The 26811-nt window shown below is 51.4% G+C and overlaps 1 protein-coding gene across 8 annotated transcripts in view; it reads right to left on the reverse strand.

Moving 5' to 3' along the window:
* Positions 1-26811, reverse strand: part of LINGO1 (leucine rich repeat and Ig domain containing 1) — a 487413-nt gene that overhangs the window by 142427 nt on the left and 318175 nt on the right. Inside the window, exons 7-8 of one of the 8 annotated variants that reach the window (XR_005585645.1) lie at positions 5061-5204; positions 4005-4302 (exon numbers count right to left, since the gene is read on the reverse strand). The exons of 6 other annotated variants lie outside the window; for them this stretch is intronic. The gene's annotated coding sequence lies outside the window, so the exon portion shown is untranslated. Of the gene's footprint in view, positions 1-4004; positions 4303-5060; positions 5205-26811 lie in introns of those variants that run through there. One more of the 8 variants, XR_005585646.1, reaches the window with a different exon arrangement.

Genomic DNA, 26811 nt, shown 5'->3' on the forward strand with positions numbered 1-26811 from the left:
GACAGGATACTGGGCTAGATGGACGTTTGGTCTGACCCGGTACGGCCGTTCTTATGTTTTTTGCCCCCACTGCTCCCCTTGGGAGGCTGTTTCAGAACTTCACTCCTCTGATGGTTAGAAACCTTCCTCTAATTTCAAGACTAAACTTGTTGATGGCCAGTTTATATCCATTTGTTCTTGTGTCCATATTGGTGCTCAACTTAAATAACTCCTCTCCTTTCCTGGTATTTATCCCTCTGATATATTTATAGACAGCAATCATATCTCCCCTCAGCCTTCTTGTGGTTAGGCTAAACAAGCCAAGCTCCTTGGGTCTCCTCTCATAAGGTAGCTTTTCCTTTCCTCAGATCATCATAGTAGCCCTTCTCTGTACCTGTTCCGCTTTGAATTTGTCTTTCTTAAACGTGGGAGACCAGGATTGCACACAGTATTCCAGATGAGGTCTCACCAGTGCCTCACAAGTCCCTCACTAACACTTCCCTGTGTCTACTGGAAATACCTCGCCCGATGCATCCTAGGACTGCATTAGCCTTTTTCACAACCTCATCACACTGACGACTCATAATCATTCTGTGGTCAACCAACAGACCCAACTCTTTCTCCTCCTCTGTCACTGACAACTGATAAGTACCCAGCTTATAGCAAAAAAAGTCTTGTTGTTGGTCCCTAAGTGCATGACCTTTCACTGCACTATTAAATTTCATCACATTTCTATTTCTCCAGTTTTCAAGGTCGTCCAGATCTTCTCGTATAATATCCCGGTCCTCCTCCATACTGGCAATACCTTCCAACTGTGTGTCACCCACAAATTTTATTAGCACACTCCCACTTTTTGTGCCAAGATCATTAATAAAAGTGTCTTGTCCCATGACTAATCCCTTAGGAACTCCACTAGTAACCTCCCTCCATTCATTTGTGGTGCAGGGGCTATGGTCTTCCACAAGCATCTCAGGTGCAAAAATACACCCTGGGGTACAATAACACATCACAGGGTGTGTGATTAAACACATCCACCCACACACCCCTACACCTCTTCATGCAATAACACATGACAGGGTATGTGGTTACAGGTCCCCTGCCCCCAACTTGGTGAAATAACACATCATAAGCTGTACAAGTGTTGCCAAAGAGGAAGAAAGGCCAGACCCCATGGCTGCCTGTCACAGGAGGGGACGACTTCCCCACGAATGGGGTACACCCGCTAGCCCAACGTCCACGCGTAATCCCAAACCAGGTTGCTGCAGGACAGAAATTCAGCCTCTAGGCTGCTGCACGATTTATTTTAATCACATCCCCCCAGTTGTCATAGCGTCAGAACATGAATTATCTTTAAACAAGACTCCCTAGTGTTTACCTACCACAAGCTTCTGTTTAGCTAGAAATATGTAGTTGTAATTACATCGCCCTTTCTGTACGGGGGTGTGAAATTAGGGTGTGTGCAGGGGGAGGAATGAGTCAAGGCATGTCAAAGAGTTAGATGAAAACCCCAAACTCAAACCTAAACCATGTTCCCAGCCTGGGTCCATCCACCTCTAGCAAGTACCCATTGGAGCAGGACCAGGACACCAGGGCTACGCGCCCTTCTCCTCCTCCAACAGAGGGCAGTCACCATCCCCGGCGTCACGCTGCACAAGCAATGGTCTCAGTGCTAGATTGCCCCAGCTCCTGCTCAGCAACCCAGCGAAGCAGGCTCCCCCTTCTGCCCCTGCTCGGATTGAGACTCTGGGCTGAACTGGGAGTGTGGAGCTACTCTGAGCCATTGGGCAGGGAGTGGAGGGTGTTCTGGCCCCATCTCTCCTACCCAGCAGGTGGAGTAGCTGGCTGGGTGCCCAGTAGGGAGTAGGATGCTCCATGAAAGGGGTGAAGAAACTTCCCCCTGCCCAGAGGAAGAGGGCAGCTGGGCAGGACTCGTGACTGAGTCCCCCGGGGCTCGGTGGACTGGTGCAGTCACACGCCGCCCCTTGCTCAGGGCAAATCGAACCATGGTGCAGTCTAGCCCTTCGGTTCCTTTCAAAGATCCCGACACCAGCATGAGGGTTTCTTAAGCACTGCAGAGCACAGAGCAGCTGGCCAGCGACACTCAGCAATGCGGTACCTGCTAGCTCCAGCCTGGGCGCCTCCCTGGGCAGCTCGGGGAAAGCACCCGGGCAAGGCCCTGGGCATTCCCCCATCCCTCTCCACACACAGGCACAAGAGAACCGGGGCCTGCTCCTCCAGTTCAAACCATCCACACAGGGAGGCCATGGGGGAGAAAGAGGGTGCAAAGGGCGAGTCACCAGCTTGCTCTGTAATTGGTCCAATTAAAGGCTAATTGTCAGCACTCCCATTCCCCCTTCTCCTCCATCATCTCCATCAGCCATGACGCCCAGATCCTGGCAGCAAATTCTGTCTGTGGGGAATGAATCAGCAATTCACCCCCCGCCCCTTTCCCATGGGGCACCGGACTCATCAGTCCCTCTCCCAGGCAGGGGGCATTGCAGACAGGTGGGAGAGTGTGGGGGTCCCTAGGGCACTGGACAGCTTAGTCCTTTGAAAGTCTGGCTGCCCCTCCCAAGTTCCCCCCAACTTCATTTAGTTGTGTCCCCACCTTCCCTGCTCCATTTCCTCCTGCTTCCCTGTGTCTCCCCCTTCTCCTGATTTGTCTCTACATGCCCCCTGCTATTTCCCCCCGTTTCCCCCTTCTCCCACCCCATTTCCCAGGGTCCCCACCTCTCCCACTCCTTTTTCCACCCCAACTCCTACTCATTTTCCCGGGGCCCCATCTCCCTGGTGTTCTGTGCCTTGACAGTAAGTTTCCCAGCTCAACACCTCACTCCTCACAACCTCCCCATGTGATGTGAAGCCATTGGGTGTGGTACCCCCAGCACCCAGGAGGTGGCAAGCATGCCACTGCATTACATGCCAGAGCCACGAGGTTTGCAGGGGCATTCAATTTCCTTCTCATTCACAGGCTCAGCAGCCCGGTGAGCGAATCCTACCAGCCACTACCCCACATGCAGCAGCCCCAAGCAGCTGCAATCTGAAGGGCCAGCCTGCTGATGAGAGCTGGAGATTTCACTATCAAGGGGCCTTTCACAGTGGCTTGAGCGTTCTGACAGGGGAAATGGCTGGACAGGAGGTAGATTCAGGAGGCTAAGGCTGCTTAGGACTGGCTCAGGCACAAGGTTCGTATCCCGAAGACCCTCACATGCAGTACCCTGAAGGTGCTCTCCACAACAGACACCACTTGCATGCCCAGCCCTGGGGACACCATGATTTGGGACGTCCCCCGAGCAAGCAGAGCTATCCCCTTCTCCTGGCCACATGAGCCGAGCCCAAAGTCTTAGGGATAAGCCCAGGCTGGTGCATTGTTCCCAGTTCCATGGGTAAAGAAGCAGGTTACAGGTTCCGAGTCTGGACCAGGGTTCTGCCCTCACAAAGATACTCCAGGGACAGATCCTCAGCTGTCCTCAATGGAGCAATGTTAGTTTACACCAGCTGAGGATCTGTCCCAGTACGTGGGTTCCTGGGCTCCCTTCCCATCACCCCAACTATACTGCAGAGCTCAAACGGGTCTTTGGAGACAGAAGTCCTAATGACGGGACTTGTGACTTTCTAAGTCCATAGAACCAACGTCCCTTCCTTGGCCTGACAGCGCTTCATGGATGAGGCTAACGTCACCAAAGCAGCAAGACATCCAACACTTACACTACACACATGTGTGTTCAAAGACCCATATGCAGGAACACGTGCGAATGTACACGCATAGTCATACACCCATGTTAATAGGCACATGTATCACACTCAGGTACTGCACATACATACACAGGTATGGACATGTATACAACCCCACATACCTGTGCCCACATGCACCCATACATTTCCACAAACATGCACACACGCTCACAGCTGTATGTTCACTGGGGCTCCACCCTGCTCCCCAAATCCTCCCAGAGAGACAGAAGAGGAAATAAATAACCCTAATGAAAGCGTGTTAAAAGAAAAAGGTGCAGACAAGGACAGAGTTTGGGTGCATAAAAAGGTATTTAGAAAATGCAGCAATCCGCCAAATTGTTAAATGAAAACAAACGTGTTAAATAAAGTTTCCTGAGTGTCAAATTGACACAGTTGGTTATGAAAGGGCTGATCTGGAAAGAAAATTATTCCCTTGTGCACATTTCCCTGCTCCAGGGTTCGGCTTTAAAAGCTGTTTGCTGGATGTTGCCTGTTGAGGTCCCTTTGATCCAGGTGACTTGAGTATGTGATGTAAATCTCCTCTCTGCCCCGCTGTTCTGCCTGTCCCCGGAGTCTTCTACACGGGTTCTACATGGCAAAGGTGAGAGCTATTACTGCAGTTGTTGTTTAAAGAGGGGAGTTCATCAGGCTGGCATTTGGATGCACAGTGAATGGGAGTTGTGCTTCCAACCCCTCTAAATGCTTAGCCAGTGTGTCCAACCCTGGGACGGCACCGAAAGCCAGGACATTCACCATTAACATACACTCATAGACTTTAAGGTCAGAAGGGACCATTATGATCATCTAGTCTGACCTCCTGCACAATGCAGGCCACAGAATCTCACCCATCCACTTCTATAACAAACCCCTAACCTATGTCTGAATTACTGAAGTCCTCAAATTGTGGTTTGAAGACCTCAAGCTGCAGAGAATCCTCCAGCAAGTGACCCGTGCCCCATGCTGCAGAGGAAGGCGAAAAACCCCATTGTGCCTGAGGATTGCAGCATATAGAACATGGCATGTAACATCAAGGACTGAGCTAAGCCTCTCACTCTGGCATAGTTGGAAGACTGTTTATCTCATAGAGCTGGGCAGGGAATTTCTCATCAGCACTCTCCTCCAGTGTATCTACTTTCATTATTTATATGGCCCGCATTATCCCAGTATCAGAGCACCTTAAACATTAATGAGCACCCCTGGAGGCAGGGGAGTGCCATTATCCCTATTTTACAGTCAGGAACTGAGTCAGAGATTAAGTGACTCACCCAAGGTCACACAGGAAGTTTGAGGCAGAACTGGGAAATGAACTCGGACTCCAAGTATAATGCCTTATCTACAAGACCAACCTTCCTTAAGCTTCCAGGGGATCTTTCCAGTGATGAGAGGTAGGTTTGTTCTAAGCACAGAACTGTTCCAATCTGGTGACAATCTTCCCATGACATTTCACACAAACATCTGGGCAACTGTGTATCCCTCAAATACCATCTCATCTGTGAAATTAAATCAAATGGCTGTTTTGTATCAGAAACATGCCAGAAGATGAATTCCCACCTTCACCTCTGGCTGGGCATGGGCCTCCTCTTTCACTGGGAAAGGGGCCTCATATGGAAGCACATAGCATGTGAAACATGCCTTCTTAATGAGCTCCTAATGACATGGGAAAACCTCCCATTTCAGGTGACTTTGCCTTTCGCTGCAAACCTTCCAGGTCTCTGCGGCTGGGTCAGTCTGGGTCTTTGGAAAAGTTCCCAATGCATGAGAAAGGGCGGGCTTAACTCTTAAACTCAACTCAATGTAACAGGCAGGAGCAGCAACCCAGCTACAGAGGCAAAGCATATATCCTAGGCCCAGCATAGGCAGAGGACGTTATCTCATGCCTGCAAGGTCACAGGGAAATCACACTTTTTTTTTGTTATAAAATGCAGGCCAAACCCAGAAAGTTAACCAATGGGATCCCAGCAAGCACAAGAACTAAGGTACCATGTATCAGATGATTGGCTGAGTTACCTCTGATGTCGCTATCTCACCACAGACAAGATGTTCATAACAGTCCTGAAATGCCGTTGTAAGCTTCAAAGCCATCTCACTCCCACCCTCCCAGGCTTCTCTCTTCTGTCTCTTCCAACTTGAAGCAGACTCTTACACAAACAAACATGCAGGGGGGCACAAAGGGGGTTTTCTCTAGGATTTCAATACAACCACATTGTTCTCATTCACATATTCAGCTATATCATTCAGAGATCAAAAGCCTAACACAGTAGTGCCATGACAGAGACCATGAAAAAACACCACAATGAGCTAGTGACTCAAACTTCCCTTTCCTTCTCGTACTCACTAATTGAATGGGTCCAGGCATTTTTAATTCCCCCATCACGAGTGTATCTAGGCATCATGAACTCTTTGGCAATGTGTTCAGCCCAGTTATGTCTGTAGTATTTGCTCTCTCTTTGTCCCCTACCTCCATACATATAAGCCCTGTTTATTATACAAAGGTATTTATTAAACAGCACCAATGAGATGACAACCTTATTCCCTTGGGCTGTGCTCTCATCTGACCTCCTTAGCAGGGGCGGCTCTAGCCATTTCGCCGCCCCAAGCACGGCGGCACGCCGCGGGGGGCGCTCTGCCGACCGCGGGTCCCGCGGCTCCGGTGGACCTCCCACAGGCGTGCCTGCGGATGCTCCACCGAAGCTGTGGGACCAGCGGACCCTCCGCAGGCATGTCTGCGGGAGGTCCACCGGACCGCGGGACCAGCGGACCCTCCGCAGGCACGTCTGCGGGAGGTCCACCAGAGCTGCCTGCCGCCCTCCCGGCGACCGGCAGAGCGCCCCCCGTGGCATGCCACCCCAAGCACGTGCTTGGCGTGCTGGGGCCTGGAGCCGCCCCTGCTCCTTAGCTAAGCGGAGTTGGGCCTAGTGAGTACTTGGATGAGAAGCCATCAAAGAAAACTTAGCAGCTACCAGAGTGGTGTGGGAGTTTCAGTAGATGGTGCCTTTCCTTCCAAACCAATGGTGCTGGAAATCTGATTCTTTTCTCAGCAGTGTAAATCAGGAGTGACTCCAGTGGAGATCAGTGTAATACTATGAGAAGAGAATTAGGGCTACCTAGTTTTGGGCAAGGAGTAAAATCAAGATGGGTGTTAAAGATTCCCATCTTTTTTCAAGATGCAAAGGTATTTTGCAAGGGTGTCAGACCCAGCGTCCCAGTGCCCTCCTGGTTTGGGTTTGAGTTGCACCAGTCTGCCTATGCAAATTTCCCCCGCACTTTCCGTGGGATGCAGTAGCCTTCTGCACTGTTGTATATGGGACTGTTGACAGTGAAACAGCAGCTGCTGACATGTTCCACTCCAGAGGTGGCTGCATTTCAGTGGCCGGTGACGTGATTTGTGCATGGAGGCATCAGGCTGTGGTGTTGGAAAGCGCTCACTCGATAGGCTGGAAGTGAAGCGTTGGGCATTGCCAACAGGAGAGCACGTTTCAAACCCAAATGGCAACAGTTGACACTCATCCATACTGAAGGTGAGAGAATCCCAGCTCCTCGGTGCAACTCGTGACACCCCCGCCCCCCGGCTCTCCTCTAACTACAGCCTGTTGAGGGGCCTTTCTTCAGCCTACCTCTCACCTCCTGGAGACTTCCCACTGCTGAGCTGCAGCAATCAGTCTCCCTGGGGCCCCAATGCACCCCAGGTTCCTGTCTTCAAACGAGACAATGTAGCAGCTCACAGGAAGGACCCTGAGGGTGCAGCAAAGCCCACCCCCACCATGGCATCGACTTTTTGCATATCTAAAACCTTCCCCTTCCCTTCTAAAACGTGTGTGTATGTGCACGCATGCGCACAAGAAAGACAGAGAGGGCCTGATGCAAAGCCCACTGGAGTCACTGGGAGCCTTTGGCTTGCCAAGCCTCCAGGATTGTCCTGGAGCCTCCAGGAATTAAAGATGAATTTTTAATTAAAGACTATGTCATGTGATGAAACCTCCAGGAATACATCCAACCCAAATTGGCAACCCTACTTTCCACTGACTTCCGAGGGCTTTGGAGCAAGCTTTTAGTGCTCATATAAGTGAAGGAAGAATTGCTTGGCTTGGGCCAAGCATAATAGAAGCAGGTATTGTGCAATCTGCCAACTCCGCTGCAGCATGGCCATTGCGCCTTCATCTCAGCCTGCAGTGCCCCTTGCTATTCTCCTTCTAGGGCTCTGTGAAGCACAGACCATTGCTCCCGCTGAATTGCATGGTGCTTATTATTTGTGTGTGTGTGTGCACAAAATGGAGGCCCCATTCTATATGTGCTCCATGCTTGGAACCATCACTGCCTTCAGCAGGCAGAACGGCTGGGCCACTTAGCACTGCCCTCACCCAGAGCAGCCACTTCCTTGGCCCCACCAGAGAAGAACCAAATCCCCGAGTGCAGAAGATCTGGTGGAATTCTGACAGAGGCAAGTTTGTTTCCCCGGCTTGCTACAGAAACGCACTCGGGCTGGAGTCATGGGGTTTAGCACATTTGTTGTATAATATATGAACTTGTACCAGTTTTATAAGCCCCTCCTGACTCAAATCGCATTGTAATTCTAAACAGTCCTAAACTCATTTAAATCCTAATAAAAACACTGCCCTGCATTTGCATTCGCTGCTCGCTGGTCCCTGCGGCTGCCGTGACAGCGGTTCCTGTGGAATTGATAATGCTTGGGACTTTGTGTACTGGAAACCATCTTTCAAAACTGAGGTAAGGATCTGAATTTAATGGAGTGACACAAAAATAGATGCAGGAAACAGGCCCCCAGACCAATTTGGGATGATGCACGGAGCCGTCAGGAGCAAATAGAGCAACTATCAGGAGAGCCAACTTCTTCCAAGCCCTCCCCCCATTCCCTGTTCCCTATGGATTACCTTTCTCCTCTCTATGGCCATATGGCAGGGGGAGCAGAACTGGCTCCCTTGCTCCTGCAGCCCAGGTGCATTGTACTCTTCACTCCAAGTGCAAAGTGAGTTTATTTTAGGGATCACAGAAAGGATTTTTTATAAAGAGGCCAGAGAACGAGGAAGGGGAAAGCACAGCAGACTTTTTTCACCATGAGCTGGTTAGAAATGGAGTGGAAGCTGTCGGAAACCCTGACTCCTATATATCGGCTATTCCCTCAGAGTCATCTCACACCATCTCCTCTGAAACTCCCGGCTCTCCACACAAACCTGACAATGGTTGGGCTCACCCCTGGGCTGCCATCACCTATGTACATTTCTTCTCCGAGCCAAACTAGTAGTGACATCATAACACTGTCATTTGCATCACATTGTTGCAAGACTCTTGCTCCACCATGGCAGGCAATCACATGGCTTCACAAGCACATGCTGATACAGGTCCCTGCAGAGATCTGCTGATGCTTTCACAGCCATGAAAATTTTGCTTGCAGTATATGATACAACTCTCAAAATCAGTAGACGGGCTAGCTGGAGAGGCAGGCTGGAATAGGGAGCAAGCGTCACAGGGTTCTCTGCTCATTGCTGGGGCATCCCTCATAGCTGTATTTGGGGAAGCAGCTCTTGTCCGATCTAGCACCCGCTTCCACCATTCACTCACGCAGTGGCCTGTCTCTCTCTGCAACTTGGGGTGCTCCCTCTCTTCGCGACTCAGCCCTCCAGCTTGGTCACCATATACTTCGCCCTTCCTGGGGTACCAAAGTCCCTCCAGACTAGCTGTCCTTTTGGTGTGTTCTACAATCCTGTGCCACTTCCCAGGGACTCGTAGGAGAACCCGACACACCTGTTACCGCAGGTTCCAGCCCAGGGATCCTACAATCAGCAGCCCACATCTACACAATCTCTAACCTCACCACTCATTCCCTGGGCTGCTTCCTACTCCATTCCCACAGGCTTTTTCTCCATGCTTCTGGGTGAACCCTTCCATCAGCGCCCAAGAGCAACAGCTGACTTCCCTACTGCAGCCCCTCTCTGCTGCAAACTTCCTGGTTTTATCCCTTAGCCAGCATCTCCCCCAGCTGGGCATTATCAGCTACTAGTCACTTTCAATCAAGCCCACTCTCCACCAGGTGCAGTCTCTGAGGTTAATTGGTCCTAGCTGTGCCACTTTAATCCCTTCAAGGCTGGTGTGGGGCAAACATCCCATCACAGGAAGTAAGTGCAGGACTGGAAGGTGGAGATGAAGTCTATTCCTGGTTCTGACACTGATGCCCTATGTGGCCCTGGGAAAATCACTTAACCTCTCTGTATCTCTGTTCCCCCTCTTTAAAATGGGGGTCATAATAATCATTGTACTCATCTCAGACAAGGCCTGGGAGGGTATTGTTAATGCCTGTACAGTCTCTTATCTGGTACATGTTAAATGCCGTAATGTTGGGATGGAATCAAAACAACCTTTGACAGCTGGAGAAAGTTGGCGCAAACTCTTATCTCTACACTGGAACAACCCAAAACCGTGAAACCAAGCACCCTTGAACTTATGGAAAATTTGCATCCGGCTCTGAATTTTGGGGCTGGGACCCCTCTCTGTCATTACAGCTGGGCAGAGCTTCCAGATTTGCCTGCTTGGAGGTTTCATTACAAACTCCAAAATCACCCAACTTGGTGCTTTGGGCTGAGGTTTGGGGGTGGTTCAAAATTAAATCTCAGAAGCAAAACTCAAGGGATAGAATGAGCTGAAATCGCAGCTCTAGTGGCCACCCTACAGCACCTGGACTTGGGAGAGGCAACCCCCTGACACTAACAGCTCACAGCACCCTGATGCTAAATGCAACGCCAGGGCACTAACATGGAGCCATGACATGAACAGCCAGGTAGGAACACCATGAAACGCTTGGACACTCAGGGCCTGACTTCCGAAAGTACTCAGTACCCAGCAGCTCCTGCTGAGAGCAGCAGAGACTTTTTCCTCTTTGACCCCCCTGAGAACAATGGGGAGCCCTTCCCCTCCCCCCAGGGACAACAAAGGAACTTGCTGAGTTCTGAGCCCCTTTGAAACCAGATCCCTTCACTGAGGTGTCCAAATGGGAGCAGAGCTCTTTGGAAACCCTGGCTCTGACTGCAGGTGCTGAGGCCTCCTGGATTTCTGGCCTTCAGCCCTCCTGTGCCCAGGTTCCCATAACAGCCTTGTCTCCGCCAGCTACAGGAACTGCAATCTCAGCTACAGCCCACAGCAATACAGCACCCGCTTGGTCAAATCCTCCCCTCCCCCTTTCCCCCCCGCATGGTGCCACCCACCATTGGGAGCTCAGGGCTGCCCTTGGCCCGTGGCATCGCCCCTCACACCATAGCGTTGTGTTCTACACTCCCTAAAGCCGGCCTGCACTGTGCATCGAGATTTGGGGGTTCTCACTTCAAAGGCTCCTGCTGGCCACGGGAGGTGACAGCCGCAGCCAGCGCTAACAGGATGAAGCGGCTGCGGTCCCTTTCCCCAAGTCTCTTTGAAACCCATGTGTTTACTGCAGACACCAGCCCAAGGAATTCTATGATTCTAAGGAAGGAGCAATGGCCAGGGGCCTTCCTCTCCCCACCCGTTCCCGGGCACTGTCAGCACACAGCACTCGGCAAAGCAATCCGGCTGGCTGTTGATGAGCCCCTCTGTCTTAGGCTTCTCTTAACAAGCAGCTGTCAGCTCATATTTAGCTGTTTAGGGGAAGCAGAGAGCAAGAGAAGTCTCCACAGACTGCTCCAGCCTCTCCACATTCCCCCAGCACAGCGTCTTACCAAGCCAGCACCTCTTTGCTCTCCTTGGCTCTCCCTTCCCTGCCTTGCTGGCTTCTTCGCCCCCTCTCGAGTCTATTTCCCTTTCCCTCAGCCATTGTTCCTCTGCCGAGTGCACGTGTCTCTCCCCCTGGCTTGGATTTTGCAGTCAAGTCTCCTGTATCTCATCTCCCATCTCTGTCTCCTTTCCATGCTCCCCTCCCTCGCTCTAGTCTCCCTCTCCCCCTTTGTTTGCCCCCATCCTTCTTTTCCCTCCCCCACACAAAGCTCTGTGTCATTATTGTCTGCGATGACAGTAAAAAGCTCCCATGAAACAATGAGATTATGAGCTATGCCTTCACGGCGATAGAATTACTAATTATTACTGAGATAAATGGGAATATCAATGATGAAAGTCAATATTATTGTCTTCTTTGTTCCTGTTTGTTTTATTTGTAGATGAAAAGAACACTCTGCCTGTCTCCCCAGGATGTGGCTGTGAGCTGGAACAGTTCCTATTGGCAGGCACATGCAGAGCTAGGCTGGGATAAGAAATCATATTACACACATGCTTGCAAAGGGCTCTTTAAATCAACTGCTCTACCAAACACCATTGTCTTTGATTAATTCATAAAATGCCAGCCACCTCCTTTCCCCCACTCCAGCACACGGAGGGGGGCAGGCTGAATCATGGGACGTGCTATGGTACTGAAAAGGCTCCCTGATTTGAGTGTTTAACTCCCACTGCCTTCGTCACAGAGGCAATGCTGTGACTAGTCCCAGAGGCTGCAAGTCAGGGGACTGGGGGTCTATTCCAGTGACTCGCTGTGTGACTTTGGGACGGTCCCTTAAAGCATGGCTGGGGTTAGTAAAGTGACTGTAAAGACAACATTCTCATTCAGCATTCTGCTCCCTCCATGTACACTGAGTCACAGTTGCTGAATTTAGTGACAAAAGTAGTTGTTTCTTCTCCTATTCGCCCTGTGGCACCAATACAGCTAAGAAAGAGTGAACTGATTTCTAATTCTGGCTCCCATAGCACCAAGGGAATAGTCCAACAGCAGACCATTTCCCCTGGGGTGTACACAGTGGCTCACCTCAGTGGTCTCCTACCTACCCCTCTCACCCACCTTTGGTGGCAGGGGTGCTGATACTTGAAGCAGACAACTCCAAACCTGGAGTGAGTCTGCAGTGTTGGCAGCTTGAAAACCCAGCCTTGTACCTGTAGAGTGAGCAATGAATGGGAACCCCCGGTACCATTTCTAGCAGCATGTTTCAGAGGAGATGGGACCACCAGCTTTCCGGGCCCATCTACGCTAACTTAGCATGGCTCCTTCCCACACTTTGGGGTATTGGTGTTATGACGGGACTGCTCTCCAGCATGGTGACAGCACCGCTGCAATCAAACCCCACACTCCTACCCATGGCAGACAATCATGCTAACACTTCCTTGTTACTCTTTCAGACGAGCCTCCTCTGCCTCAGCTTCCCCCCACCTATCACACTGGATAATGACACCTACCCACTTCTGCCAAGTGCTTTGAGAGCCTCAGCTGAAAAGTGCTCTAGAAATACACAGCACTGACTGAGGTGACATCTGGAGGCATGGCCTGCCATTTCAGGAGCTGCCATTCTGTTTGAGGGGGTGGGAATGCACGGAGCACACCATCACAGCCGTGGCCCAAAAGCTATTAACAGCGCACCAAGGAACACAGGGGATCTGCCGGCAGTTGGTCTCTAATTAAATGTCAAGTGTTTCCTCATAGTAAAACAGCCCTTGGCTCTCAGTAATGTAAGCTCTGTGTCCTGCACATCTGCCCTCTGTGCATCCTCATCATACACACTATGCTACACAGCTGAACAATGCCAGTGCAGATCCTAGTGCACTTGTGGGATGGGATTCCCATCACCAGGGCACTGCCAGCGCAGATCCTAGTGCACTCGTGGAATGGGATCATCACCAGGGTACTGCCAGTGAAGACCCTAGTGCACTCGTGGGATAGGATCCCCAACACCAGGCCACTGATAGTGCAGATCCTAGTGCACTCAGATGGTAAGATATCCTTTGCGCAGCTAAACACTCTCTCCCTCCAACCACACCACAATCCAGATTCCCAGACACCGTGGAGTGTGTTGGCACCAACTCCCCGCCCCCCATTTACATTATTTTAATATGGTAACTTCTCTCCTAATTGGTACAACCTCCCCCCCGCCCCCTCAGCACCTCTCTGTGTTAACAAGGACAAATGTTTCTGCTGCCTCTTTCCAAATGCAATGAAATCCGGAGAATTGGAAAAAGCCTTGCAGGAGTAATTACACCACTTTTTTAAAAAAGGAGCAGCATGTCCTGAATATTTCATGGAAGGTAATTTTTTTAAAAGCTTTTTAAAATCCTTTTTTCCCCTTTGTGCATGTCAGGGTGTAATTAACCATAAAGTATCAGAGCATAAACCAAAAGGAATAAACTGCAGCGCAGCCCCATCTCGCTCGCTCCCTTTTCCACTCTGGTTTTTCCCCTCGTTTAACACTAATGTGACATTCTGAGCTGCGTGTACGAGATACCATCTCCCATTCAGAGTCGGGAAGTCGCTGTCCGATGGTTGGAAAAACCTCCAGCGGCTTCTAGCCTATTTTTAACCCAACCCTCCCTGAGTCATGGATGCCTGAGATTTACTGCCCCCCCCCACCAACCTGTTGGGGAAGAGCAGTGCAGGTGCTGCATGTTTTGGGGCACCAGTGGCGGTCACTGGGAGCCTGCTAGTCCTTTAGCTGTCTGGGCTGGGAGAGGGAATAAGAGGGGTTAAGGCAGGTTTTTGCAAAAACTTCTTTCTCCTGCCCCCTCTCCCCCAACCTTCTCCCCTCTCCAGCCGTTGCCCCCTGCATGCCCCCCTGCACCAGTGCGGGGAGCAGTGGATGGACAGGCAGCACAGACCTTGCCCTTCAGGGGTGTCAGGGGAGCAGTGGGAGGAGAAGGGGGACATGAGCCAGGAAAGCAGCCGATGAGCATGTGCCCTCGTGGAGTGGGCAGTGAGTCGGCTTGGGGAGGGCGAGCAAGCTCACTCGCTTGTGATGATGCGTCACGTCACCCAGAAAGACCCTGTGAGAAGAGAGCTGTGCTTTCGGCCCTTCTTCCTTCGAGCGTGAGGCATGCGGCTTTGGGAGAAAGCGCGGGAGGAATCTCTGTTGAGATGGAAGAAGAAAAACCCACCTGGGAGGGAAGGCCGTGTGTGCGCGGCTTTTGTCCTTGTCCCTGTGAAAGATATGGGGGCCGCGCCGTCCCGAGCGCGGAGCTCTGAGACCGTCTGGCGGGCGTGGGCGGGCGAGGGTGCCCGTCTTATAGAGGAGAGAGAGGGCAAGAGGAGGCAGAGGGCTCGAAGGGGGGCATGAAGGCTGGGCGGAGCAGGTTAAGATCCGCGACACCATCGGGTTGGAGAAGATCGGCGACCTCCTATAGCTGGTCGAAATGCTGACAGCGCGCGCTGGTGCACTTGAGAGACGAGATGGCAGAGACCTTGACCTTTGAGGTTGGGGTACCGAGGAGGTCTGTCTGATGGGGGGGGGGGCGAGGGTATCTCCTGGTCGCACGCAGAGAGAGCAGCGCTTTCACCTTAAGCAGTAAGTGGAAGGTTTTTTTGGTTTTCTGCTTCGAGCTGCACACTCAGGACCAAGCTGTGAGATGCAGCGATTTGCAGGTTGTGAAGCCTGCCCCCAGGTCCCTGGTGTATGAGGTCCGCAGCAGCGGGAGGGAATGGGTTCCCGCGAGAACTCACTCGAGCGAGCAGCAGGGTATGCCTGTGCTGTCCAGGCGGGCGGAGTAGTATGATGCGGGCTCTGTCTTCCGGATCCTGAGCAACACTCGCGCGGTGGGCGGAAGAAGCAAGAGAAGAGGCGAGAAGAAGACCGTCCATGAGGATCCCGAGGATGAGGATCTGAAGGGAAGCCTTGGGAGGAAGTTGCGGTGTGGCATTTGCGTGGGAAGCAGAGGTTAAAGAGGGAGCCCCTGGAATGGAAGATGGAATGAGCTGGATCTGGGAGAAAGGGCCAAGGGCGAAGGGAGGCGAGAGAGGAGGCGAAGAGAGGACCTGTGTTCAATGGGCTACACAGAAATCCCAGAGGAGCAACCTTGCGTTGCAAGAGGAGGACCGCGCGCCCCGCCTGCCTGTTTGACAAAAAATGCTGTGGTGTTGTGTCCGTGTAGCGCTACACAGCACAGCTGCAGGTGAGCCAAGCCGAGGAGACAAGCTAGCGGGAGCTCTCTCAGCTCTCTCGAGATGGAGGACTCTGAGAGCTGGGGAGACCCTGGGTGTGTGTTGGTCAGCAGAGACTGGACCTCCTGCAAGAGGACTTGCTTCGTGAGGGGGTCCCTGAGGGAGGACAGGGGAGGGTGGGGGGGGGAGGCGAAATGAAATGTAGGCATAGCGTGCCCGTACTGGACCCCCCAGCTGACCCAGCTGTCTGAAGTTCAGTTGACCACGGAAGTAGGGAAAAGAGTAAGAAAGGAAAAAAGAAGGGTGGATCCTGATCGGAGAGGTGGCGAGGCTCAGCGTCCGTCAAAAAGGCTGGCCCTTTGGGCCTGAGGGGCTGGGGCGATCCTGGCCCGGGTTCGCCCGTCCGCCCGCCCGATGGTCTGGGGCGGGGCGGCGCGGCCGTTGGCCGGCGGTCTTGTGTATTGGAGGTCTGTTGTATTGCTGCTGGAGGAAAGGGCGCCTTTGGGTGGGCGTATGCATCCCTAATAATGTCATCCTAATCTACTCTCTTTCTCTTCTTTGAATGAATGTATCAGTCTTTTCTGAAAAATTATGAAAATAGACCCAAAAGGAAGGTCCTGGTAGCCTGGACTGTACTGGACCTCGGCGGGAAGAGGTAGAGAGGTGGCATGCAATCGTCTCATGAGGCGCTCCTTGGGCCCCTGGCCCCCGAGTCAGTCCTGGCCCCGAGTCCGCTTGAAAGCCGGGAAGCCAGCTTTCCTTCAGCCGAGAACTTTCCGAGGTCTCCGGCGGGGGCGGCGGGCCGCTGAATGCTGGGCAGGCATTTGGTTCATTGACAGATTGGACAACTAGGAGTCGGGGGCCGGGTGAATACGAGGAGGGGAAGAGATAGGCGGCATTGTTTTTTGTCTGTCGGATGAAGGGGCGGCGCTACCCTGACGGCGTCCGTCCCCCCCACGTCCGTGATGGGGTCCTCGACCTCCCGACTTCTCTTCAGTAGAGTTTGATGGCCTTAGCTACCTTCTAAGAAGTGGTGAGTGAGTCTTGAGGTCGATCTCGGCGGGGCTCCCACTGCGCCGCCGCCCCCACCCGGAGGATGGGAGAGGAGGAGGAGACCCCCTCCTCCTCTCCTGGGTGTGCCTGCACGTGTCTCACGCGACTGCGTTCATACCCGTGATCGGGCTGAGGATGGGGGGGGGTGGGGAGGGGTGGGGAGTGGCCTGCTTACCTACCGGTGCCCCGCACCGAGCGAGCCCGGGCGGGAGGGGGCGGGCCTATTCATGTTCTGACCCAGGACCCCCCCCCCCCCATGTGGCATTCCTGTGGTCCGCCGGGACGCGCGACGGGACCCCCGCTGGCTGCCGCGCGGCGAAGGAGGCGAGGGCAGGGTGATCTCCGGGGCCGCGGAGGCAGGGAGTGTGGGCGCGGGCGGCGCAGCGGCCGGCCCGGGCCGGTGCCGGGGCGGCGGCCGTGCCCGGCTGCCGAGCCCCGGCGGCGCGGGAAGCTCGACCGCCGCGGCCCGGCCACCCCGGCCGGACCTCAGCTTTCGCGCGCGGGCGGCGTCGGGCGTGAGCAGCGGTGCGCGAGCTCGGGCGCAGGATGACGATGCGCGGCGCGGCGCGCGTGCGGGCGGCGCGCGCCTGGGCGCGCCTGCACGCTGCCGGGACCTGTGCGGCCGACGTGACGGGCGGAGCCGGGGTGTTGGAGCGGGACCGACGGCGGAGCGGTGGACGCGATACGCCGAGACGACGACGGCGGCGAGGAGTGGAGCGCGGGACTGCGGGCGAGGGGGTGTGGGTGGAGTGGTGGCGTGCGGGTGCCTGGGCGCGCGCGGGAAGAAGAAGCTGCTCCCGTTTGAGACCTGGTGTAGCAGCTTTGTGGGCAGTTGTCCATGTGCAGAGCAGCCATTGGCATGGCAAGATGGCTGGATATTCCCCACAAACTAGCTCCAAAGCAAGATGCCTGGCAAAACGGGGGGTGGGGGTGGCAGAGAGGTTTGTCCCCCCCTTTAACTTGCATCAACTGCACTGTTCTCTGGAAGTCTCTCCGCTGGATCCTGACCTCAAGTGCTCTGGGGCGCTCCACGCAGGGCAGGGTACTGAGCCCCAGGGTGCAGGGGATCCAGCAGAGAGGGTGCAGGAGATGCAGGGCTCCGATTACCAACTCCACCTCTGGAGAGGGGCAAGTGATCGTGTCCTTTAGACAGAGGAGCTGTTGCCCAGGGTCGAAGAGAGGTGCAGGCTGCTCAATGAGCAAGGGGAGAAGTGTGGTGTGGAAGGGTGGCAGGCTGGGGGAGAGGCTTGTGAGTGGAGGGAACGCACTGGGGGAACAGCTGGCAGTCAGGGGAGGGAGGCTCAGGATGTTTTGCAACACCCTGGAACTTCAGGGATATTCCCTAATTAAGAGCAGTGCAAGGGCCCCACCCGAACAGCTGTTCCTGTGCCCAGACCCAAAGTCCATCCTAGTCGCTGGAAACCCCCCACCAATTTCACCAGGCTTTGGATCAGCCCCCCTTTGCTCTTAGGAGTGCAGGAGGCTCGGGGAGGAGGCCCAGCTGTTGCCTGCCCTCCATCCCTGGCCCTCATAGTGAGGCTAGTGCACTAGGGAGATGAACCTGCTCCATCCAGCCCAGGAGACAGCCCAGGTGGAGAGCGTGACAGCCCTGCATGGGGTGCTCTTCACATACATAAAGACAGTCTCTGCTCCAAAGCTCACAGACTGACCTCCCCTTGCCCATCCCACTCTGGGCAGGTCATATTATGATCCTCATGGCACAGCTGGGGAAACCGAGGCACAGAGTGGTTCAGTGCCAATGAGCCAAGTCCTCAGGTGGTGTAAATCAGCGAAGCTATGAGGATCTGGCCCACCATTTTCAAACTTGGGTGCCCACATTTGGGTGTTTACACCCCTCTGTAGGCACCAGATAGAAACGTCCCAATTCTCAGAGCCCTGAATATGAACTGGTACCTTAGGCACTTCCCTTTAAGCACCCATTTTAGCCTAAACGGTTTAGTCACAGAGCGAGTTGCTGGGAAGAGAAGCTTCTGACGCCCATTAGGCCAGGCCAGCAATCAGACCTGGAACTCCAGACTGAGTCGCCCATCCCCACTTTGCGCCTGGGTGGGGGCTCAGGAGCCAGCATTCCTGTTAGCAGCATTAACACAGCTGCATTTTTTCAGAGCAGAACATTTCTCAGTTGTTCTGAAACTCCAGCACCAGGCAGGGTCACCCAGGGCATCTGGCTCAAAACCTCCCATGGCAGCGGATGCCAACCCCTCTGGATCCAGTCCCCATTCACAGGAGGAGTCTTTGAACAGTGCTACTAATCCTGTTAGCTCCCAGACACCTGAGTATCACTGGGCCTTTTGTTAGCACTCACCTTCATGCTGGGGGACAGCCGTTGCATACACAATGCGACTATCAGATTGTGCGGCCTGTCTCTCTCACCTGCCTATTAGCATTTTGCACTATTAATATTTATTTTTGCTAATGTGATACCAAAAAAAGTCTCCTCATGTTCATGCCTGGTGCTGGTTTGACCTAGAAGGTGGCGTGGGACAGAGAAAAGTAACAGGCAAGAAATTCATAGAATCATAGATAGAATCATAGAATTCAAGATCAGAAGGGACCATTATGATCATCTAGTCTGACCTCCTGCAAGATGCAGGCCACATAAGCATCCACCCACCTTTTAGCAAGTGAACCCTGCCCCATGCTTCGAGGGCGGAAAAAACCAGGGCACCAGCCAATCTTTCCTGGAGGATTCCTTTCCTCCCAAATATGGCGGTCAGCTGAACCCCCCGAGCATGGGGGCAGACTCTCAAGCCAAACCTCTGGAAAGGTAAAATCATACATACATCCAGTCACATGATTGACTTATTGTTATCCTATATCACCATATATCATCCCATATTATCTTAATCTTCTTTTAATCTTAAGTCGTTCCTTTCCTTCCACTCACTGTTTCTCGTACCCTCCTTTCCAGTATTGCTTCCCCTGATGGTTAGAAACCTTCGTCTAATTCTGGACTGACAGTTTATATCCGTCATTCCTCGTGTCCACATTAGCACTGAGCTGAAATATATTCTTCTTCCCCCTGTATTATTCTCTGATATATTATATTTAAAGAGTAATCATCCTCTCTCTCTCTTTTTTTTTTTTGGAAAAAAAAAAAAGCTCTCTCCTCTCCTTTCTTTCATCATAGAAAGGCCCTCCTCTCCTCATCTCATTCTCTAGTGGCCTTCTTTGTACCTGTTCTAGTTTGAATTCATCCTTTCTAAACATGGGAGACCAAAACTCACACAATACTCCAAAATTGAGGTCTCCAAGCGCCTTATATAAGACTACTAGCACGCCCCTATCCCTTACTAGAAATACCTCAACCCACAACAAGCCAACCGATTAATTTTAACATCACATTCACATTGCATAGTCATCCATCATCATCTTACAATCAACCTTCCCCTTCTCCCCTCCTCCCTCCTTCCTCCTGGCAGCCCCCAGCTTAAAAGTAACTAAAGTTCTTAAAATTAATCAACATTACTAACTCATTACTCACACTTCACTTACTATCTTCATCCTGTTACTAATACTCCAGTTTACCAGTCTCTCTCCCTCCTTCCCATCCTCCATCCTCTTGAACTGACCAAATCCCCCAATACCCCCACTTGGTGTCATCCGCTCACTTCATAGTCTCAGGTTCCCAGGTCAGCAATAATATAATAAATATAAATAAAAAAAAAAAACGACCCAAAACCTGAGGACTCCCTTGAACCTCCCCCCCCCCTCAGTTCCCCTCCCCCTCCCCTTACTCCTTTCTCTAGTCCCTTTCCCTTTCCCTCATCCACCTCTTTTTTTCACCTCTTTTTCCATTTTTCATTTTCATTTCCAATTCTTCATGCACCAAAAATATATCACTTGAGAAATCTCCAGATCCAATAAGATAAAATCCATCAAAAGTCTAAAAATCTTGGTCTCAAAGAATCAAGAAGGTTATCAATCCTCAGTTCCATTATCCATCCACCATTCATGCTCCATGCTATCATCATTCCATTCTCCATTTTAATTTTCTTTGACCATTCTCTCTTTTTTTTTTTTTTTTACTTTGCTTATTACTACAGATTTTTTATCTACTATATAAATATTTCTCCCTTCTTTTTTTTTTTTTCTACAATAGCTAATATTAAAATTTAGGTTTTTACCAGTTTCCAGTCACAATTTAGGGATTTATATTATTATTCTATTATATCTCTAATATCTCAATATATTCGCCAATTCCTATTATTTCTATTATCAAGATTATCGATTCCCCGACTTCCCGCTGTTCCACCTCGCTTCTTCTCTAGCTACCTATCCATATTCCCCCCCCTTCATTTCATCTCATTCCTATCTCCCTTCATCATTCCCTTCATTAGCCTCATTAAAGAACAGAGAGAAAGATTAAAGTATTCAGAAGATTATTCCAGCCCTCCACCCCTAATCTCCACCATTTAAAAGTTTTAAAGCTTTCCCCTTTTCTTTTTCTTTTTTTTCTGGTTTTATGGTTATAAAAACCGCTATGCTATTGGTTTAATCCCCTCGCGCTTTCCCCCACCACCTCCTTCTTCCTCTTTCACAGCTTCCCCCTGCTTCTCAGCTTCCTGCTAGGTCTGTTTCTTGCTGATCCTCCCATTTTCCATCCTGCTTCTTCTTTTTCTTTTTTTTCCTTTGCCTAAACGCTTTGCTCATCCAGCTCGGTTTCTTTCTGGGATACTGGGGAGAAGGTGGGGAGATATGTCTCATGGGGAGAAGGATGAAATGGGAGAGGGGAAAGGGAGGCAGTACGGCCTAGTGCACCGAGGCTCCGTCTGAGTGACCTCAGCTGAGGGCTTGTCGTCACTGCAGAGCTAGCACCTTCCAAGTTAGCATAGCTTCAGAGAGAGCGGCCACCCCATGACATCACCCTCAAGTATGCAGAGCTGGCGAATTGTGCTGCCCAGAGCTTTACCTCTGTCCTATCAGGCCAGCCAGATGGAGTGACAGCACCGCCTACCCTGAGTTCAGGGGTTTGCGTGCAGGTGGGAGTTGGGCCACATCAGAGTCACTGCCCCTTCCTTTATCCATCTTGTCTAGTGGAATGGAAGCCCTGGAGGGAAGGGACTGCCTCTTGCTACAGGGCATAACAGAGGGTCCCTCAGCTTGGTTGGCACCACTGTGATATGAACAATACTAAATGGAGGACGAGAGTATAACAGCGAAGGAAGCTGCCTGTTCTCTTCCTCAACACGCCCATGAAGCTGGGCTGAGCCTATTACTGCCTCTCCCTCTCCGCTTTCTTCTCTCCACTTTCCTTCCTCTCCCCCCGCCCTCCCACATGCTCCATAACATTCAGGCCATTTCCTCACAGCTCTGAGCACTTCTATTAACAGAACCTGTGAAGGGAGGTTACAGCAGTTCTCTCCTCCCCATCTCTCCTTCACCTGGCTCTCTCCTCATTTCTCTTCCCCCATCCCCTCCAGCCATATCATTTCTTAAAGTCCCAAAGCAGCAACTCCCTAGTCCCACACTTTGTCCCTTCTCCGGGGGACCTCTCCCCCACCTCTGTCCTCTGAGCCTGTCCCTCCCGACTCGGGTGGGGTGGCTGGCACTCTGAGGGGACTGCTGGGCTTGGGCTGGCGCTTCCTGCCAGGCATGGAGATTGGGTTTGCTCTCATTGATTTTCCTCTTGGAGCGAGCAGACTGTTCAGCAAAATGAAGTTATTGGTGGATGGAATGTTTTCTCCGCCTGACAACTTATATTGTTCTCTCACAAACAAAGTGCTGACCTGCACAATGGTGTGCGATCCCTGGATAGACATGTTTCTGTAAAGGAGCCGGCGCTTCCCCCTCTCTCGCCTTTGATCCTGGCGCTGTATCATGCCAAGATCTCTAACTCATCCCTTTCTCTCTCACTTCTATTCCTCTTCCACATCCCTTTCTCTCCCCCCCTGGCCTTCTCCCTCTCCCCCTCCCTCCTTTGACTGGTTCTCCCATTGCTGACATTCCCAGACCCCCCTTGGGAGCTGCTAGTACCCTGCTGCAGTCAGAATGGGGCCCTGAGAGGGTGGGGGTGGAGGGCTTAGTTGGAGCAGAAGGGGATGGATGAGGAGCTGATGGCCAGGGATACATGGCAGCTGCACCTCCATGTGGAAAACGGAGGATTCCTAGGGCTGGCTAGAGCCAGGCAGCAGGGTACTGCAGCCTCTTGTCTGATCAAGTTCCACCCTCCGTTCTGGCCATCTGCTGACACTGGTGGCAGGAGCCTGGCAAGGCGCTATGCCCTCTGCCCCACCAGTCATGAAATATGGCTCTTCAGGAATCTCCTGATGGGCAGCAAGCAGAGGGTGGGGAAGCCAGCGCCAGCTTCCACCTGACACTACAGCAAAGCGGAAGTGAAAGACCCTCTGTTCCAGTGAATCTCAGGAGATAGGCGAGCGAAGAACTGGGAGAAAGAAGCACCAGGATGGGAGCAAGGGGACTATTACTGGCTCTGCTCCTGACTTGCTGGGCAAGTCAGTGCCTGGCTCCCGTGCCTCACTTTCCCCATCTCTCCAACGGGGACATCACTCACCTCACTGGGCACTGTGAAGGGCTTAATACATTGACACTTGTAAAGCCCTTTGAGACCCTCATTTTCATTTGACATTTGTGGGCCAGATACTCAGCTGGTGTGAACCAGTGTAGTCCCACTAAGTTAGCACAGCTGAGGTAATTCACACCGGCTGAGGATCTGGCTCTGAGATCCCATGCTCAGACACCTCTCCTCCCATTGGATGAGGAAAAGATGTCCAAAAAGCAGCTGTGTTAGGATAGGGAGGGAACACTGCGTGGCACTGCTGCTGTGTCCTGCCTGTAGGCAGCTCTGACAGGGGTGTGAGGAGTGAGATTTAACATGTGCCTTGGTGGTGGAGAGGGGGGCATGCACCCCTTAACCACTCAGCTGAGCTACAGCAGTAGGAGGCTGGGGGGTGATTTGTGATCAAACATATGCCTCTGAGCAAAAAGGATGGATGCTTGTGTGCATGTCACTCTGCATTCACGTTTGTATGGCAGTCCGTGTGCGTGTGAGAGGAGCATGGAGGGCAGCAGCCTGTATGCCTCTGTGGTCTCTGGGGCTGAATTCCAGAAGTGTTTGGTAACAGATTACGAGTGTGGCTGTGGTATCACCTGCCACATTAGCTACATGAAACTCACTTGCTGATGGAGCTATTCAAATAACATGGAAGAGACCAAGTCATCCCCAGGCAGAGATTGGATGGATGGGAACCATTCGGTTGCCATCTTCCAGCAATCTAGTCATGCTCTACGTGATATATTAATTTGCTCCACACAGCACAGTTGAAAACTGCCAAATATTTTTCTTGAAATTTCTATTGACAAATAATTGTTTTGTTCCCTCCCTCAATGAAAAACTGAAACCGAAAAACTTGTTTTTGAAAACCATTTTTGGTAAAAGTTTTCAGTTTGGTAAAAGTGCTCAGTATTCAAAAACCAACTAACAAAAAAAAGATACAAAACCCCAAAACATAGAACCAAAACGTCAGTGTTCATTTTTTTCATAGAACAATTGGAAAATTTTGGACCAAAATTGACATTTTTCATTTTAGTAAAACAAACAAATATTGTTTTGTTTGAAAAAGTGTTTTGATAAAAAAAATAAAAAAATCTTGACCAGTTCTACTGGGCTTCATGCAGAACTATCAGTCCACATTCACTCCAACCCAGACAGGGAGAAGCTATTCTCTACTGGATTGAGAAGGAAATTCCATCCATATGTTCATTCGCTCCTTGGCATTCCAAAAAACCCCAGCCTGCAGGATTCCCTCTTTTGGGGTAAAAGGATAATGTAGTGCCTGTGCAAATTTTGTGGGCTCCTTTGCACTGTGCATTTATCTTCAGCCACCCCCTTTCTGCTGAAGGGACAGTGCATCTCATTACAGCAGATTGCAACCTTGAGCAGCCAAAGGGCTCTACCAGAGCAGGGCTCTGTTGGTGCTCCAAATCCTAAGTCACCAGTATGATAAAATATGACGACTGCCATATGCCAACCCAAGTCCTCTACATGCTGGTTCATATGCATGTTTTTCTCATTCTGTACTGCTGGATGGATATTCACCCTCTCCCTCAACCTCTCCCATTGTGGAGTTCCCCTTATACATTGGGCATGACGCCAAGGCAGTGGCACATCTTGTTGCAATCCGGGATTAGTAGACGCATGTGCCTGCTGACAAATGATCCCAGTAATCAGCCTTCTGTTAACGTTATCATAATGATGAAGTGTGAGGGTGACGGCTGATCATTTCTCTTCGTCCCAGCATGTTGATGCTGAATATAGTTTGCAGCTCCCAGCCACAGGACAGATTTAATGTAGAAAAGAGCACCCAAGGGACCAGAAACTGAGCAAGACCACATTGGTCAGTCTCTGCCCTGAGCCACGAAGATGGTCACCAACACGCCCAAGGGGCTTTCGTTTCCCCTGTCCAGACAGGTAACCATCTCCCTCCCCCCACCACCTGGCTTCCCTACCCAGCGCTCTGAAGGAGCCACACACAGATATATATCTGCCAGCTCACCCCACAAACACACATGGAGTTGGGCCTCTGCTTTAGGGCAGTCCAAACCATGTGTCACATCTTAGTCCATTTAGAGCGGAAGCAGAGCACACAGCAATAGGGAGGAAGGATGGCCTTGTGGGCAAGGCTCTCGACTGGGATATGAGCATTTGGGTTCAATTTCTGACTCTGATTGGGTAAATCACTTAATCCATACGACTGGGGTTTGCCAAGATGTTAGCTTCCCTAGCTCTCACTGAAAACCCCAAACACTTGTCCTTCATTTTCGTCTTCTGTAGAATATGGTTGATAATATTCCCTTTGTCTCCTCTCTTTAGACTCTTTCTTGGCAGGGACTGTCCCTTTCTATGTGCTTATACAGCACCTGGACTCTAGATGCTACAATGGTATAGAATAGAGGACGATGAAGGAAACCTCAAAGACAGCGTGGAGCCACCCACATGAGAGTGTGGTGGGGCACGAGGAGTCCTCGGATGTGTTCCCATTTTGCCTGCAGTGGGTGGATCAATGAAGCCTGCCCTTTGCTCTGAGCAAAGAACGTGGGGGAAGAAGGGGGGGAAAAACATGTGACAAACCTGCCAGCCAGCGCCAATTCATTGTTCATGTTCCCTCCTTTCTAAAACAGACCCAGAGGAAGGACACTGCCTGCCAGCCAGCACCAGGTTAGAAACACGGTTCCTCTTCCGAAGCAGCCCTGAGCAGATGGTTCCTCACTGGCTAACCCACGGTATAGATACAGCTCTGCCTTCAAAAGCAGATCAGAACGCTTCCCACCAGCTCACACCAGATTAGTGCAGATCCAACCTGAATTATTTTTTCCCCCAGCTCTATGCAAAGAGATGCCTGAATCATCCTGATTTTTTTTTCATTAGGAAACTAAATTCCATTCTGCATTGAAAGTTCTCTTTGTTCTCTCCAGAGGACTGTCGTGCTGGGAAATTGCCTAAGCCCAGTCAGCTCTGATGTTTGCTGTCTCACGCGTTGCCTATATCAAACTGACAGTTCACAGATTTTAGTCTAGGATTTTGTATGTATAGTACAAGCCAAAACCTGCTCCTGTCTCTTTCGACTGTCCTAGAGAGAGCTGGGAAGCAGGCTGAGTCGTCACGACGTCGTGTGACTGTAATAGAGACATCTCACAAAGCACAGTCCTTTGAGGGCACTGTTGCTTGCCCTCAGACAGAATTAAGAGCTTGTCTGGCCAACATCCCCTGCATGACAGTGGAGGGGGATCTACACTTAACTCAGTCAGCCGTTTCTGTGATCAGCATAATATATACCTTATAGAGAACCAATCTTGTTTAATGATGGAGGAATAACCTACAAGTGATAGGACAGAATCATAAAAATGTAGGGCTGGAAAGAACCTCAAGAGGTCATCTAGTCCAGCTCTCTGAGGCAGGATTAAGTACACCTAGATCATTCCTGACAGGTGTTTGTCTAACCTGTTGTTAAAAATCTCCAGTGATGGGGATTCCACAACCTCCCTTGGAAACCTGTTCCAGCGCTTAACTATCCTTATCATTAGAAAGTTTCCCCCAATATGCAATATAACCAGATCATAATGATTGTATTTTTCAAGGAGTTGTCCAAATATCAGACACATTGGAGATCCATCCCAAC

This window comes from Mauremys reevesii, linkage group 10, assembly GCF_016161935.1.
Source record: "Mauremys reevesii isolate NIE-2019 linkage group 10, ASM1616193v1, whole genome shotgun sequence".
In the NCBI taxonomy this organism is placed as follows: domain Eukaryota; kingdom Metazoa; phylum Chordata; order Testudines; family Geoemydidae; genus Mauremys; species Mauremys reevesii.